The sequence below is a fragment of the Myotis nattereri genome (genome assembly GCF_964212035.1).
Source record: "Myotis nattereri genome assembly, chromosome: 11".
Classification (NCBI taxonomy): Eukaryota; Metazoa; Chordata; class Mammalia; order Chiroptera; family Vespertilionidae; genus Myotis; species Myotis nattereri.
The window spans coordinates 44,299,202-44,313,790 of record NC_138086.1 but is presented as its reverse complement, the minus strand read 5'-3'; the positions used below and the strand labels follow the sequence as shown (position 1 = coordinate 44,313,790).

Sequence of the window (14,589 nt, the reverse complement as noted above, 5' to 3'; positions counted from 1 at the left end):
CTGCCCATTCAGGTGCAGCCCCCACGAGGTGGTGGTCAGGGAAGTGTGCTCAGTGGCAGAAGCTGGGATTTGTCTTCAGTGGAGAGTAACCTACTCACCTCATCTTAGGACCCGTGCACAAACCAGGAAAAAGAAGTAATAAAAATAAACAGGGTTGTCATTGAACAAGACCAGATTGGCTCCAGATGCACAGAACACGTGGTGAACGTCATAAGGAGCTGGAGGGTTGTGAAGACCCTCGACTACACAAGCTTGGTTTTGCACAGCCTCCTCCACTTCACCTAAATATGGCCTCGCAAAGCAAGGTGAGGGAGGGGTTAGCAGGCTCCTGGAACATCCCAGCTGACTCACTCCTTCCCACAGCCAAGAGCACTGTGTGTTCTGTCTCTCATTTCTCTCTCTGGGAATGGCTGTGCCTAAGAGTTTGCCATGTGACACAGTGTACGGTGTTTTGGGTACTCACCAAGAAGACCTACCAAGAAAATGTACAGAGATTCTTTTATTCTGTATCATGTTACAAGAAAACAACAGTGACAGCTGACAAACCATTACATCTTTCATAATACAGACAAATTACAATTGGTAACAAATATGCAACGTGTTTTACTCCATTCTCCTTACTATGTTATTTTGAAGTATAATAGTTTTCTGAATGATGCTAGCACATTTCTTAGGTACCAACCACCTGTTAGAAAGTACGCATCAGTGTATCTTACAGAAAAAAAAAAGATAAAAAAAAATCCACTCCCAACTAGAGAATGTAGATTTTATTTGTGCCTCTAAAATATGCTGCTGTGGGAAGGGAAATGAGAATAGGAGATTGCTGATTTTGTTTGAGATTTTTTTTTTTCTTTTTTGTTGTTGTTTGGTTTTGGTGTATGAGGATTGCAAGGCAGTAACATATGTGGTTTCTTCTGCCTACAAGCCAGTAAGGGGGATAGAAGTTATGCACAATTATGCAGCATATTCCTATGTATAGGGGGCAGGCAATAATCTACCCCAGTATGTACAGCCTAAACTTCCTCTTATATAACAAAGATTACAAAACCAGTAATATTCACAGATGAGTATCTTATAGAGACACATGACTGAGGGCATTGATGACACTGGTTGTCATGGACACACTGAGGGAAGGATGCCCAGAGGCCTTGCTTTCTCTGCAAGCCTGGAGGAGGCGCCCCTGGAACTTTTCTCATCACTCTTTCGAGGTAGAAATAGCTTCTCACTTGTTTCAGTGGGTGGACAGCCATCCTGCTTTATACCCCATTGTTTCTGAGCACTGCAAACATCTCCCCCCACCCCCCATGTTCTACCTGACTTGTATTGCTAAGTCAACCATACTGCTCCTTTAAGAACATGGACACGAAGCCCCGCGTTTCCTTTTGGAATACCATGTGTATACAGCCCCCATGCTGGTCCAGCTGTCTGAATTCAAGCTACTCCTTCCTATAAAAATAATCTCACAAAACATTCCAGTGCTTTCTCAATGGAATAATAAATCTGCTAATGAACGCATTCTGCAATGATTTTCGTGGCTGCCCTCAGCTAGAGACAGTGGGGATAAAAGGGCGGGGGTGAGGGGGGAGAACATGATTGCAAATGAGAGAGGAAAGGAGGGAGAGACAAACCAAACTTTGGATGTTCTGTACTGATGGCAAGGAGGGGGAACTAAAAGTTCCTAAACAAGATCTTCTGAGAGGTCTGTCTCCCGCAATAAAATGGATTTACCCCTGCTGAGTACTAGCGTGTTTCCTTTCCCCAACAGAAGCTGCCTGGGACAGGGGCAATATCTCTGAATGACTCTACTATGCCTAATTAAAGAATTTTAACACTAAATATTTTCAAATTTTCAAGTTAGGAAGCTTAGTACATAGTAAGATTTAATCATCAGTTGCTCTTGGTTTTAACTTAGTAAAATACAAAAGTTAAGCCTCTCTCCCAAATGAATAATTCAAGACAAATCACAGGCAAGGCTGTTTTTTAATTGCACGTAAGTTTTCTTCTCCATATTTTCTGTAAGAAGTCCTAATTTAAATACACAAATCAAAATACCTGTAAAGACTACTAATGAGTTGGAATGCATGAAAGAAGAGTGGGAAAGCTTTCTAGGTAGCAAATACTCTAGCCTCGGGTAACTTTTATTCTCTTTAACACCAACCAGTAAATAATTCCTCACTTAACATGTAGAAGCTTACAGTGAATGCTACTTCTAGGTACGATGGATTGTGACCTTGACTGTATTATATACTCACATGCCACTCCAGGGACGGTACCATTTTAATGTTTAGGAAGTCTGGGTCCCATTCCCTAGGTACACTGGGTGTGACTATAGAAAAGCTTTCTCTTACCTGACTCTCAGAGAAAGTCTTTGTCAAACTGGCTCACAATTCCTGGACTTGGTCCCCCAAAGTGCAATGCATTTCAAGTTCCTGGTCTCTCCTTCTTTCTAATAGGAAAATGTAACACAATGTACAGGAAGTATTTCCATAGGAATTTGTGTCCTGAGGAGCTAGGTTTCATGCTTTCGATGAATTTCCTAACCACCCCCTTGGCCTGAGGATTATCTGGGACTCTGCAGTGAGGCCTGTCCCCCTGGGAGACGGCCTCCATCAGAAAGCTTCCCCTCCAGATCAAAGCACCACAAATGCCCAACCCACTTTTCCCTCCATGTCACATCCTCGCCTTCATCCTCCAAGGCCTCTCAACTCCTTCAACAGGGGGAGCCAGGCCTTTCTGTTCCCCTTTCCCATCCTTAAAGCAAGAGTCCCGTATTGCTTCTAAAACCTTCATTCAAACAGTTTTTTCCCCAGGAGACAGTGTAAAGTCAGGGTCTCCAAGGATGGCTTCCAGTCAGCTTGGAATGTTTTCAAAATGTAATTTACAGGTGCTCTGATGTAAATGAGCCAATTTCTAACTCTGGATCCCTTTGTCGCTTGCTTATTAAGTGTTAACTAGCAAAGATGGCTTTCAGGGCTCATGCAACCGATCCGACTCTGTGCACCCAAGTTTTGAACGCTCTGTTCCTCACTCTTTTCTCCACTAAGAAAACACCACGTGCCAAAGAGTGCATGGAAACAATAAGATGTTGACGAGACCCAGGACACATGTAAAAAGTCACCTCCAGCTCCAGAGGTTGAAAAGGAAGCAATTTATCCCTGTCCTTTGTCCTTAATGCTTGATACTTGGTTCTTCACTTCCAACCTATTTGGAAAACAGTCATGCTATGTGGCTTGAAAACGCTAAGCAGGTTCTGATATCTTATATAAATGTGTGGTGTTTCCAAGAAAAAAACCCCAAACTGGGAAATGTCCTCAAAAGGTAGGCGACAAGGGGGGCCCCACAGCCAGGGACCAAGTTGCCAAACAGTCAGAGAACACGGGTTTGCTTTAGCTGAACATGACGTTCCTGGTGGTTGCAAAATGTGCAGTGGTCTCCAGGAAAGCGCACATTGTTTCATGCCACTGTGTGGCTTTCAAGTACAGATATTACTGAAGAAGTGTGAACACCAGATGTGTTGTCTTAATGTATTTAAGACATGGTTGGTAAAAGCATAAAAACCTTCACAGAGACGCTGCGCTGCGGAGGGAAATCAAACAAAATCAAACACAAAAGACTGAAAAGAATACATGCCATGGATCAGTAAGCGAAGCTTAATCTTCACATAGTTCTTGGGAATCACAAGATATCCAAATGCGTGCAAGGTTTTAAATAAATTGCAGAGAAAGCAGGGTCTTGCCAGCTTCAATTTTCTTGTAAGTGAAATCCACCACAGGGAGTGAAAGGAAACTGATCCATGATTCCCTTCCTCTGATTGGCCACTTCATTAATGGTTTTTTTTCTTCCCAGAATGATGACAACTTAATCCTGAAAGGAGGAAAAGAGAAAATAGTTATATGGTAAAAAAAAAAAAAATCATATATCATTCATTTTTCTTCAATTACACGAGACATCAAAATTGGTCAGGCCAGGGTGAGCCTATCTGTTTTCTCCACAGCTGCCCCAAGCCCACGCATCTGAGGCAAAGGTGCCTCCTTCACCCCAAAATTCTTATAATGTGATAAACAAATGTTCTGACTGCTTTTACTTCCCTTCAAAGAATTTAACTCCCGTGAATTTAAATGACCTGACCTCACCCAGCCGGAGTGGCTCAGTTGGTTGAGCATCATCCTGTGCACCAAAAGGTTGTGGGTTCAATTCCTGGTCAGGGCACATACCTGGGTTGTGGGTTTGATCCTTGGTGAGCACATATGAAAAGCAACCAATCAATGTCTTCCTTCCTTCCTTCCTTCCTTCCTTCCTTCCTCCTTCCCTCCCTCCCTTCCTTCCCTCTTTCTCTCCCTCCCTCCCTCTTTCCATCTTCTCTTCCTTCTCTCTCTCTCTCTCTCTCTCTCTCTCTCTCTCTCTCTCTCTCTCTCTCCACACACACACACACACACACACACACACACACACACACACACACCGTCCTCTAAGAAGCAGAAAATTGGATCATATAGATGCTTAAAAAAAATCCAGCTGCCTACAATTCCTCCATTGTCTAGTATTAGCCCTAGTTTCCGTAGAATGAAAACTGACACAACCTGAAGTTAGCCAGCCTCTTGCTAACTTCCTGCACATGACTGTGCATTTGCAATGGTGCTGCTTAAACTCCATAACTACTTCCATGTGAACGGTTCGAGAAGAGAGAAGGATGGTTTACCCTGCTCTGCCCACATTTCTTTTTGATCCTTAAGCTTTCTCATGGAGTCTCTAGGACGCGGAAAAAAAGTCTTGCCAGGAAGGGTAAAGGAAACACTCCAAGGTTCAAGTCACAAAGCCCAGAGATTTGATCTATTAGTCCACTGAGTCCCCGAGTCAACTCATCATCTTCGTCAGAAGCGTGAGTCACGAGGCCTGGTCAGGCCTCCTTGTGCCCTTCTCCAATGCCACACTGTCATCTTCCTGGGCAAAGAGGAAACCCTGGCCTTTTGCGGAGAACTCACAGTGCAGCTGCCCCCCTGCTGCCCATGTGGGGTGTAGTACCAAGGACCTCACCCCTGCAAGGCACTGCCTTGACCAAGAGAACAAAAAGTTCCAGTCTTATAGTTGAGGGTGGCATCTTCTCCACCTCTGCTCATTTCTCCCACTTACTATGACAATTTTTTGGAAGCTTAACCTTCCATCCTTTTTTTTTTTTTTTTTTGATTGAGCTGAAATTCATGTAACAAAATTAGCCATATGAAAGCAGGTAGTACATTTACAATGTTTGCAGCATCACCTCTATCTGTTTCAAAACATTTGTCATCCCCCAAAGAGACCCCATATCCTTTAAACAGGCACACTGTTTCTCCCTTGCCCCAGCTCCTGACAACCACTAATCCACTTTCTGTTCTATGTATTTCCCTATTCTGGGTATTTCATAGAAATAGATTCATACAACATGCAGCCTATTGTGTCTGGCTTCTTCCACTTAACATAATGTTTTTAAAATTCATCTATATTGTAGCATGTATCAGTACTTCCTTCTTTTTTTATGGTGAATAGCACTCCATTTTATAGATATACCACATTTTGTTTACCCATCCATGAACTAGTGCACATTTGAGCTGTTTTCAAAATTTGGCTACTGTAAACAGTGCTGCTATGAATATTCATATGCAAGTATTTGTTTAAATACCTATTTTCAATTCTTTTGGGTAAATACTTAGGAATGAAATTGCTGGGCCATAAGGCAATCCTGTATTTAACTTTTTGAGAAACTGGCAAACTGTTTTCCACAGTGGCTGCACCCTTTTATATTCCCATTGGCAATATACAAATTCTCCAATTTCTCCACACTCTTGCCAATATTTATTACTTTCTTATTTCCCCCCTCTTGATTATAGTGAGTGGGAACTGGTATCTCACCACAGTTTTGATTTGTATTCCCTCTAATTATTAATGGTGTTGAGTGCCTTTTCATGTGCTTGTTGCTCATTTGTCTATCTTTGGAGAAATATCTAATTCAAGTCCTTGGTCCATTTTCAAATTGTTTGCCTTTTTGTCATTAAGTTGTAGGAGTTCCTTAAATATTTGTATTTTGATTTGCAAATATTTACTGCCTTTTAGTGGATTGCCTTTCACTATGTTGATAGTGTTCTTTGATGAACAAGAAATTTTAATTTGGATGAAGTCCTATTTATCCATTTTTCATTTTGTTGCTTATGGTTTTGGTGTCAGATCTAAAAATCCATTGCCAATTCTAAGATGATAAAGATTTACCGCTATGCTTGCTTCTAAGAATTTAGTCCTTACATTTAGATCTTTAATCAATTTTTAGCTCATTTTGGTAAATGGTGTGAAGAAGAGCTAACATTCCATTCATAAGAGTTCTCTGTCCTCAGTGACTGAGCCAAATGTAAACAAAAGTCCTTAACCTTAAGTTTCTGGGAGAGGTGTGGGGTGGAGGGAGAGGCCTGGGGGTAGATGGACAACACATATAGGCCTTTTGCTACCTCAGTTGTTGTCTCAAATAGTTGCTGCTGTGGGACAGTTCTCTATGTGGCTCACTTGGCCACCTCTCACCTCTGCCAGGTTGTCCAGAAATGCCTTTATCAAACCACTTCTTAAAAAAGTTTCCACCTTAGCAGAAATAATTACATGGAAACTACTGCCATAGCCCCCCATCCCATACTTTGCAAGGAGAGAGTCTTGTTAGAAGCCAGAAAAGTTTCATAATATGAGTGAGATTTGATTTGGGCCTTAGAGATGGAACAGGATGTGGACATGTGACAAGGAGAGGTCAGTCACTTATACAGAGGGATCTATCAAAACCAAAGGTTCAGGCTGGGCTGGTGTGGCTCAGTGGTTGAGCACTGACCCATGAACCAGAGGTCACGGGTTCGATTCCCAGTCAGGGCACATGTCTGTGGCTGTGGGCTCGATCCCCAGTAGGGGGCGTGCAGGAGGCAGCTGATCAATAATTCTCTCTCATCATTGATGTTTCTATCTCTCTCTTCTTCACTTTTCCTTTCTATGAAATAAATAAAAACATATTTTAAGAAAGAATGCTTTGCTTTTCAGTATACCTGATTTCATGTAACAATAAACTATACCGTCACCATAGTCCATGGCAAGTTATTAGTCTGTTGGGTTGGTATTATACTTTTTTTTTTTAGCCATTGATGGTGTTTGTCCTTGTCTTTGTCCTGATTCTTTAAGTGGAATTTCCAGAAGAATCACATGTACCTAATCAGATAATTATCCTTTAGTAATAGTAACTGGATAATAAATGGTGAACAGTGATTATGGGTAAGTCCATTTAGTTAGGTTTGGGGTCAGACATTTAATGAAAGTATCCAATAATTAAAATAAAATAAAAGGAAGGGAGGTGCCAATGAGAGCTAAACCCCCGTCTCTGTGAGATGACTCTATAGCTCAAATTGTGCCAAGTGCCCTGACTGACATTGTTCACCAGCACATGCGATGTCCTTCTCCCTCCTTGGGCAACACTGGTATCAGTTCCAGTTTTCAAGGTAGGTGAGTTTACTGCTAGAAAAATTCTTTAAAACCTAAATGTAATCATACATGTGATGGGTGGTGATGTAGGTGAAGGGAGAGTATAGGACATTCATAGGGAAGTAAAATATAATAATAATGCAAATCCTTCCCTTACATTTAATAGATTATTAAAACAGACTGCACACATAATACAAATGAACAATGAATATAAATTATAAGCTCAGCTATGTGCACAATTCATAGGTATATAAATCATTAGATTAATGGATGCCATTTTTATCTTGCTTTCTGCTTTTACAGTGTTCTTTCTCTAGAAATGCATGTTTTAAACAAGAAATTGGATTTTATTGATAAAATCCTTATTCAGAAATATCTACATAGAGCTTCTCAGCTATAAATATTAATTAATTGGATCGCTGGTACCCATAATGCAATTTTGTTCTGACCCATGTGCCCTATGAACTAGATATTTTTTGGATTCAATTTTCTTAAAACCAACTGTCAGCATCATGTGATGGAGGAGATGAAAAATGAAAATGAGCAGTCCCGCTGTGCAGGTGGGTGACCTGTGGGAGAGAGTCTGCCTGGTAGGATTTTTACAGGAACCATCAGACACAGACCAATTGATTAGATCATCTCATACCCGCCACCAACTAGGCTCAAGAGACTAATTAGAGAGAGTACTGCCTGCGCAGGCACCCCATTGACACCTAATTTGCTCAGCCAAAGCCTTTGGGGAAAATGTATTATCTCTGCAGCTGCACTTCATGCATTTCTGATTTGAGGCATAAGCAAGGAGTGCTTCATCACTCTTTTGACCAGACTGAATGTAGAGCCCTTAAGTGCTAAATGCAAGCAAACAGACCCAAATTAAAAATGGGCCAGGCTCTTTCTAATTCCCTTCCTGCTCCCTGTTAAATCTCCATGGGTCTATACAGAGGCACACCCCTACGCACACATGAAGTTTACTTGCTGGCGGGATGACACAGCCCAGGACCCCAGCTCAGGGTGCTTCCCGGTGATCAGATGGTCTCTCCTTCGCTAGCCTATTTGCCACACTAAGGTATTGTGTTTGTTTTATTGTTTTACTTAAATTATTAAAATTTTTTTGATCCTGCTGCATTGCCCCTCCACCAAGTATTTCTTTTTCTATCTGGCCCATTCCCCCTCCCCCCCTCCTAAGCCTTCACTGGAGAGAAGTGATTATTTTGGTTCCAAATTAAAACAACTGTAGGTTTTCCTTCCATCTCTTACATTGTGAACAGGATATTCACCAGAATGTATGTGAAACTGAAGGGCAATCCGCTCATTTCTATTTGAGAGACTTCTTTGGAAAGATGCCTAACTGAGAGGGTAGACTTTCTAAAATTTGATGGAAAGAAAGCTACCTCATGATAGCAAAGACAGGATAGAATTATAAAATAATGAAGTGCTCTTCCAGAAAACAATGTATGCCATTTGACCAAGTTTAGCTCTTACCTGTTTCTAACCTAGATTAAAACTAATTCCAACCTTCTTTACTAATATAAAATCCAAATCATTGGTATATCAGGAGGCATTTGGAGAAAGGTATGTAACTAATTACATGCTTTAAAAAAAGGAAATAGAAATGAAAAATCCAGACAGTATGAAAAAATTAGTGTATCTTTGTGCTAAATCCAGTGGCTATCATGAATGAATTTCCATAAGGCTGGAATTAAAAGAAAAATAAACCATGACCTGCTATGGTGGTATTCTAGAAAGTACCTACTGATTTCATGCCTTTCCACTCACATGTTGGATGAATTATTTTACCCACGTGTTCTGGTAAATTACAGTTTTGCTTTGCAATTTTCACATTTATCTTAATCTTAGTAATTCAGTGAAGATTTTGGGTGATACTTTTAACTGTCTACTTTTTAAAGCAGCATTCAAATCTGGCCTAAATTGGGCAACAGGTAGTCAGAGGAAGCCAGTGGCCATGAGGGTGAATATTTTTCTGAAGGTATATGGAGAGTGACTGTAGGGGAGATGTTTGAAAACAGTTAGGAAATCGGAGACTTAACTAATACATAAAATCATCTATAGAATTTATTCTGTTTTCGTGGAAAACGAAGTTCAGAAAGCTTCCTTTCCCCAAGTACCATATTAATAAAAATTCACATGAAAAATAACCAAGAAAAATACAGGCTGTGCATGTTGGGTTTGATTTTGCTTAAAATACTAAGAAAAACAACCAAACTAATCTTTTGTACCTAATTCATCTCCAAGCAGAGTTGGCTACTGTAGAAAATTAAGTCCACAAATAAGGTTACTAAACCCTACACACCTAGGCAAGTCCAAGTCTCTCTGAAGTAAAAATATCATGTCTATATACAAATACACACACATATGACATATTCATTTGCATATATAAACACATATACTCAAATTTTATACTATAGACTCTATATATGAATGTTGGAGTCAAAATGATAAGTTTTCAACTTCAAATTGATTTTAAAAAATCTGGGGACAGCTTAATTTCTTTACTTTCTGAGTGAGTTTAATTATGTTTTGATTTGGCTGAAATACAGGTTTTCTTTTAGACCATCTGAAATCACTGTTTTCCAGTTACTCTGACATTGCATTGAAGCTCCTTGGGGGGTGGCAAGAATGGGATGAAACAGAAGGAAGTAGAAAATTAGCCAAATCTACTTCTGTAACTTATTTCTGATTTATGATAATCATGCTTCTTCCCCCCAGAAGAGAACATATCTTTGAGACCAGCTAGAGAATATTAATTAAAATGAATACAGAGATAGACAGGCTTTTGTTTTAAGCTTAACAGAAGGTCCATCATTCAAAACAGTCCAAATCCTCTAAGTTGAAAGCTGTTTGGTAACATCCATATGGATGCACAATGCACTAATTGCAGCGACTTTGCACTTTTTAAGCTTCATGCCAAAGTGGTGATCTTAATTAAATTTTTTTTAGGCAAAGCTATAAGTCTAACATTTCAAAACAAAGCATTTCTCACATGAGAAGACTGATTTAACATATCATTTCAATAATCATCATTATCAACAGACATTTATTGAAATCTCCATTAAACACCAGACATTTTATGACATGTAATTAGTGGTGGTTGAAAAGAATGCTCTATTTTAATGGTGTGACTATTTATTAAATCAAATTTATGTAAATGTAAAACTGGTCATATTTTAGACACATGTGGACTTAAAGGATGGCAATTCTGGGAGTACGTCCTGTCTCAGAGAAGGCCAAAAAAAGTGCAGGGAAAGTACTGATCTAGGTCTTCTAAGAATTATCAAGACAGTTAATCTTCTAAAAAGATCATATATATATAAAATCATACATACACACATACATAAATACACTGGAAGGTTTGAAACAGCTCATTGAAATAGTTTGAATGACAAAGTTAAGACTAGAAAAGCCTTCATCAAACATGGCTTATTCTTTTCAAGGATTTCATATTTGAAGCTTTATTTGCTTAGCATACCTTTATAATTGACTGGCTCCCAAGTGAGTATAAGTTAATTAAATAGGATTCTGACACTTTAACCTTCCTGATATATTACAGTTCTACTAAACTGTATGTAAATAAACCAAACACAAAGTCATGTAACCCAGCAGCGTGTGCATTTTTTTAAAACTTAAAACACATACACAAATCTCATAAACACTTCTTAAGTAGTTAGCAGCCAAAGAAACACAAGGGTTCAGGTCTGACTTTAATTAAAAGATCTGAAAGGAGATGTGACTTCATTTTTGGGTGGATTTTTGTTTTTCAAATTAAAACTTGTTTAGCATTATTATCCAAAGTGTTGAGGCCCAGCAAGTTTTCATGGTAAGGGTTTTGAATTCAATATATAATGACCTACAATTTGAATCTGTCTTATGAACCATTTTATGCAGCAGAAATTTGCAAAGCTAAAGCATGCATTTCTGTAGGGTAAATTAGATGGCCTATGATTTGGTAAGTAGAAAATGGTGTCAGTGTAAACCAAAGCCGTGTTGGTTCACGGGAGAGATCTCTTTCCAATGGGAAAGTTTTGAGTCGCCAGCGCACAGCAGCCATGCACAGGAGACAAACACATTTGCATGCAAGCTGAAGAGGTGCCTGGAACTGCACATGCTGTCCATTTACCCCACATGCTTCCTCTTGACTTGGTTGGGCCACATGCTCTGTCTTGGGATTAACTGTTCATTGAATAATCCTCCCAGATCTTGGCACATTTTGTCCTCTTATCCAAAGTTCGACATCCCCAACTCTTCCATCTATCTTCTTTCACCTGTAAATTGTGCTAGTATTTTTGTTAGTGTTTTTAACTGCTTTTGTGAGTGCTATGTGCTGGAGACTCAAGGTTTGTGTCCTCCCAAATTCATAGGTTGAAATCTACTCCCCCATGTGATCATATTTCAAGGTGGAGCCGCTGGGAGGAGATTAGGTCATGAGAGCAGAGACCACATGAATGGGATTAGTGCTTTTATAAAAGAGATCCCAGCAAGAAGGGGAAGAGGCTCCTCACCCCTTCTTGAATCTGCCAGGGCCTTGTTCTTGGACTTCCCAGCCTCCAGACTGTGAGAAATACATTTCTGCTGTTTATAAGCTGCCCAGTGTATAATGTTCTGTTACAGCAGCCCCAACAGACCAAGTGGAATACATTTTAATTGGTCTGCCCCTTCATTCTATTTTTTTTTTTTTACCATAATCCATACAGTAGTTACTGTGGGATTTTGCTAAACACAGGTAGGAACACAAATATCACATGATAGCAGAAATGTTTATTCTTATGGGACACAGTCTGATACTGTCACGTGGCGACACGTTGTGGACACCACCATACATGTCATAGCACATCATTTCTAGTAGGAAATATCTGCTGCCAGCAAGAAGGGTTCAACAGGCCATGCTGAGGGCTGCCCACACCAGAGAGCCAGCTAAGCTCCCCACCAACTCTTTCCCATGTAGCTGCATTACAGTGTGAACAATGCCAATGAACAATTCTCAACAAATGATAAATCACTGAGTATTGACTCACGGAAGCTAAGCCGTTATCTACATGTAAAGTCATGTGATATGCATTCTCCACAAAATTAATTGGTTATTTTACAGTATTTTGATACTGATTATCCTACTATAACAAGTTGCTTAATACCCAAGATGAGCTCTAATAGATATAATCAGGGAACATGTGTTTCATTAGGAGAAATAAATACTTGCATTGTGTGCTCTGGTAGCATTTTCTCCTATCCATTCATTCTCTCATTTAATGAAAAGTGCCTGAAAAACAGGACCATGGCCTTAAAAAGAGAAGACATTTTATAAACTGCCGTTTAGAAGGTTCTCATCCTTTTAGCCACTGGTTCGATGTCTCCTGGCATGCCGCAGCCAGCCGTATGCTCCAGGTCTAACTGCCCACAGCACTCACTACAGGAGCCACCACCTTTGCAGGAACCAGGGAGACCATCTCTCCCAGTTTTTGGACGGAGGGGATTTCCAGGATATGGAACTTTCACTTTTGAAACTGGGGAAAACCAGAATGAGTTGGTCACCCTAACAGAAACAACAGGGTTGATATGTTGTCATTTCCAAGTTTATGATAAAAACTTGGCGAGCCTGGCACTTTACCACACAAACTAAAACACACTGACATTCCAATCTTGAAATGTGCGTCACTGAAGTATTACAAATGCCAAGCACTGAGAATGGCAAAGGATTTGTTGGCCAGAAAATGGGAACTGAGCTCACAGCCTTCTCTCCTCTCAACCCTTCCAAGGGTATTTTCACTTATCTCCTTGCCTCTGTATTTTAGATTTTCCTCTGGACGTTTTTCATTGAAACTGTGGTGGATCCCATTCTTCTATAAGCTGCTGGATTCAAGACCATCAGCTTGTTCTTCACCACAATTCTCAGTTGCACCGACAATAAATCTATTTAAATTCACACCTGTGGCATGGAGGAGATGGCTAAGGCCATCCCTCTCCAATGACAAGAAGTGTAAATACTGCCTTGAATCTCCGTGGCAAATGATCCCCCAACCTAATGAACAGCGGCAGAGCCAAACCAACAAGAGGCCTGCTTATTTCAATTCAGAAAACATTTACTGAGCATCTATTTTTTCTATAAAGAACAGCATTTACGGTGAAAGGGAAGAATAATACAAGGACTGTTAAAGCAAAATCCCAGTGGTGCCTGGAGCTGGCTTGCACTGGCTCACAAGTGTCAAATGTTACAATTTTCAGGAATTTTGCAAGCCAGTTGTTAAACACAGCCATCCTTGAAATTAGCAATGGGAGGAGGCGTTATACCATGAGCTGCAAGGCAAGGATGACCAATCAGGGCTTCTCTGCTTTCTTTCTAGAGAGCTGGCTGTTCAATATTTATCAACACGCCACTGCTGTCCTTAGGAGCCTCAAGAGTTTGGAAGCGTATGCTGGCCTATAAGTCAAAATGGAAAATGGAAGTGTTATCCTAGAGGTACCAATGCAGTGAGGAAGAACTGGCCTTTGAAAGATAAATAAAAGTTTAATGTGTAGAAAGGGAGGAAGGAGGCCAAAGGGGCAGGCACATAATTGGATAGGGTAGGTGAGGGTGGTGGAGCAGAGCACCTTCCGTGCGATTATGAGTTTGGGTTTTATCTGTGTGTAGTGAGGAGGTCTTAGAGGCTGTTGAGAGGGGAGTCCCCAGGTGCTAATCCAAGGGCAGCCACCTACTCTTTACAAAGATGAAGGCTCAGCTCCTTCTGTGAAGTCTGTAGGTGATGAGTTGTCTTCTTCAGGATGCTATTGAATTAGATAATGCTACAGTTCTTCAAACAACTGCCAAGATTGCTCACAATGCACCAGGTTTGTAACACTTATCATTGAAAGGTTTTTTTCTGCCTGTGAGAAATATCCAGCATGTCCTGGGCTCTCCATGACATAGAAACTAAACTTCTTCCCAAGGTGTGCAATTTTCAAACTGTAGCCCGTGGGGGAAAATGGGACATTTGCATGCACCAGAAAGATTCCTTAGATAACAAATAGTTTGTTCATGTGTGTCTTTATACTTGTCTATGCATTTAAAAGGCAAAGGGGAAAAAAAACATGCACTAACTCCTAGCTTTACTCCTTACACTGCTG

At 40.3% G+C, this 14,589-nt stretch overlaps 1 protein-coding gene across 2 annotated transcripts in view; it reads right to left on the bottom strand.

Annotated features, from left to right (window-relative positions):
- Positions 1–484: 484 nt before the first annotated feature.
- Positions 485–14,589, bottom strand: part of CDK14 (cyclin dependent kinase 14) — a 526,114-nt gene continuing 512,009 nt past the window's right edge. For both annotated transcript variants that reach the window (XM_081102330.1, XM_081102331.1), the window contains one exon: positions 485–3,864. The gene's annotated coding sequence lies outside the window, so the exon portion shown is untranslated. The remainder of the gene's footprint in view (positions 3,865–14,589) is intronic.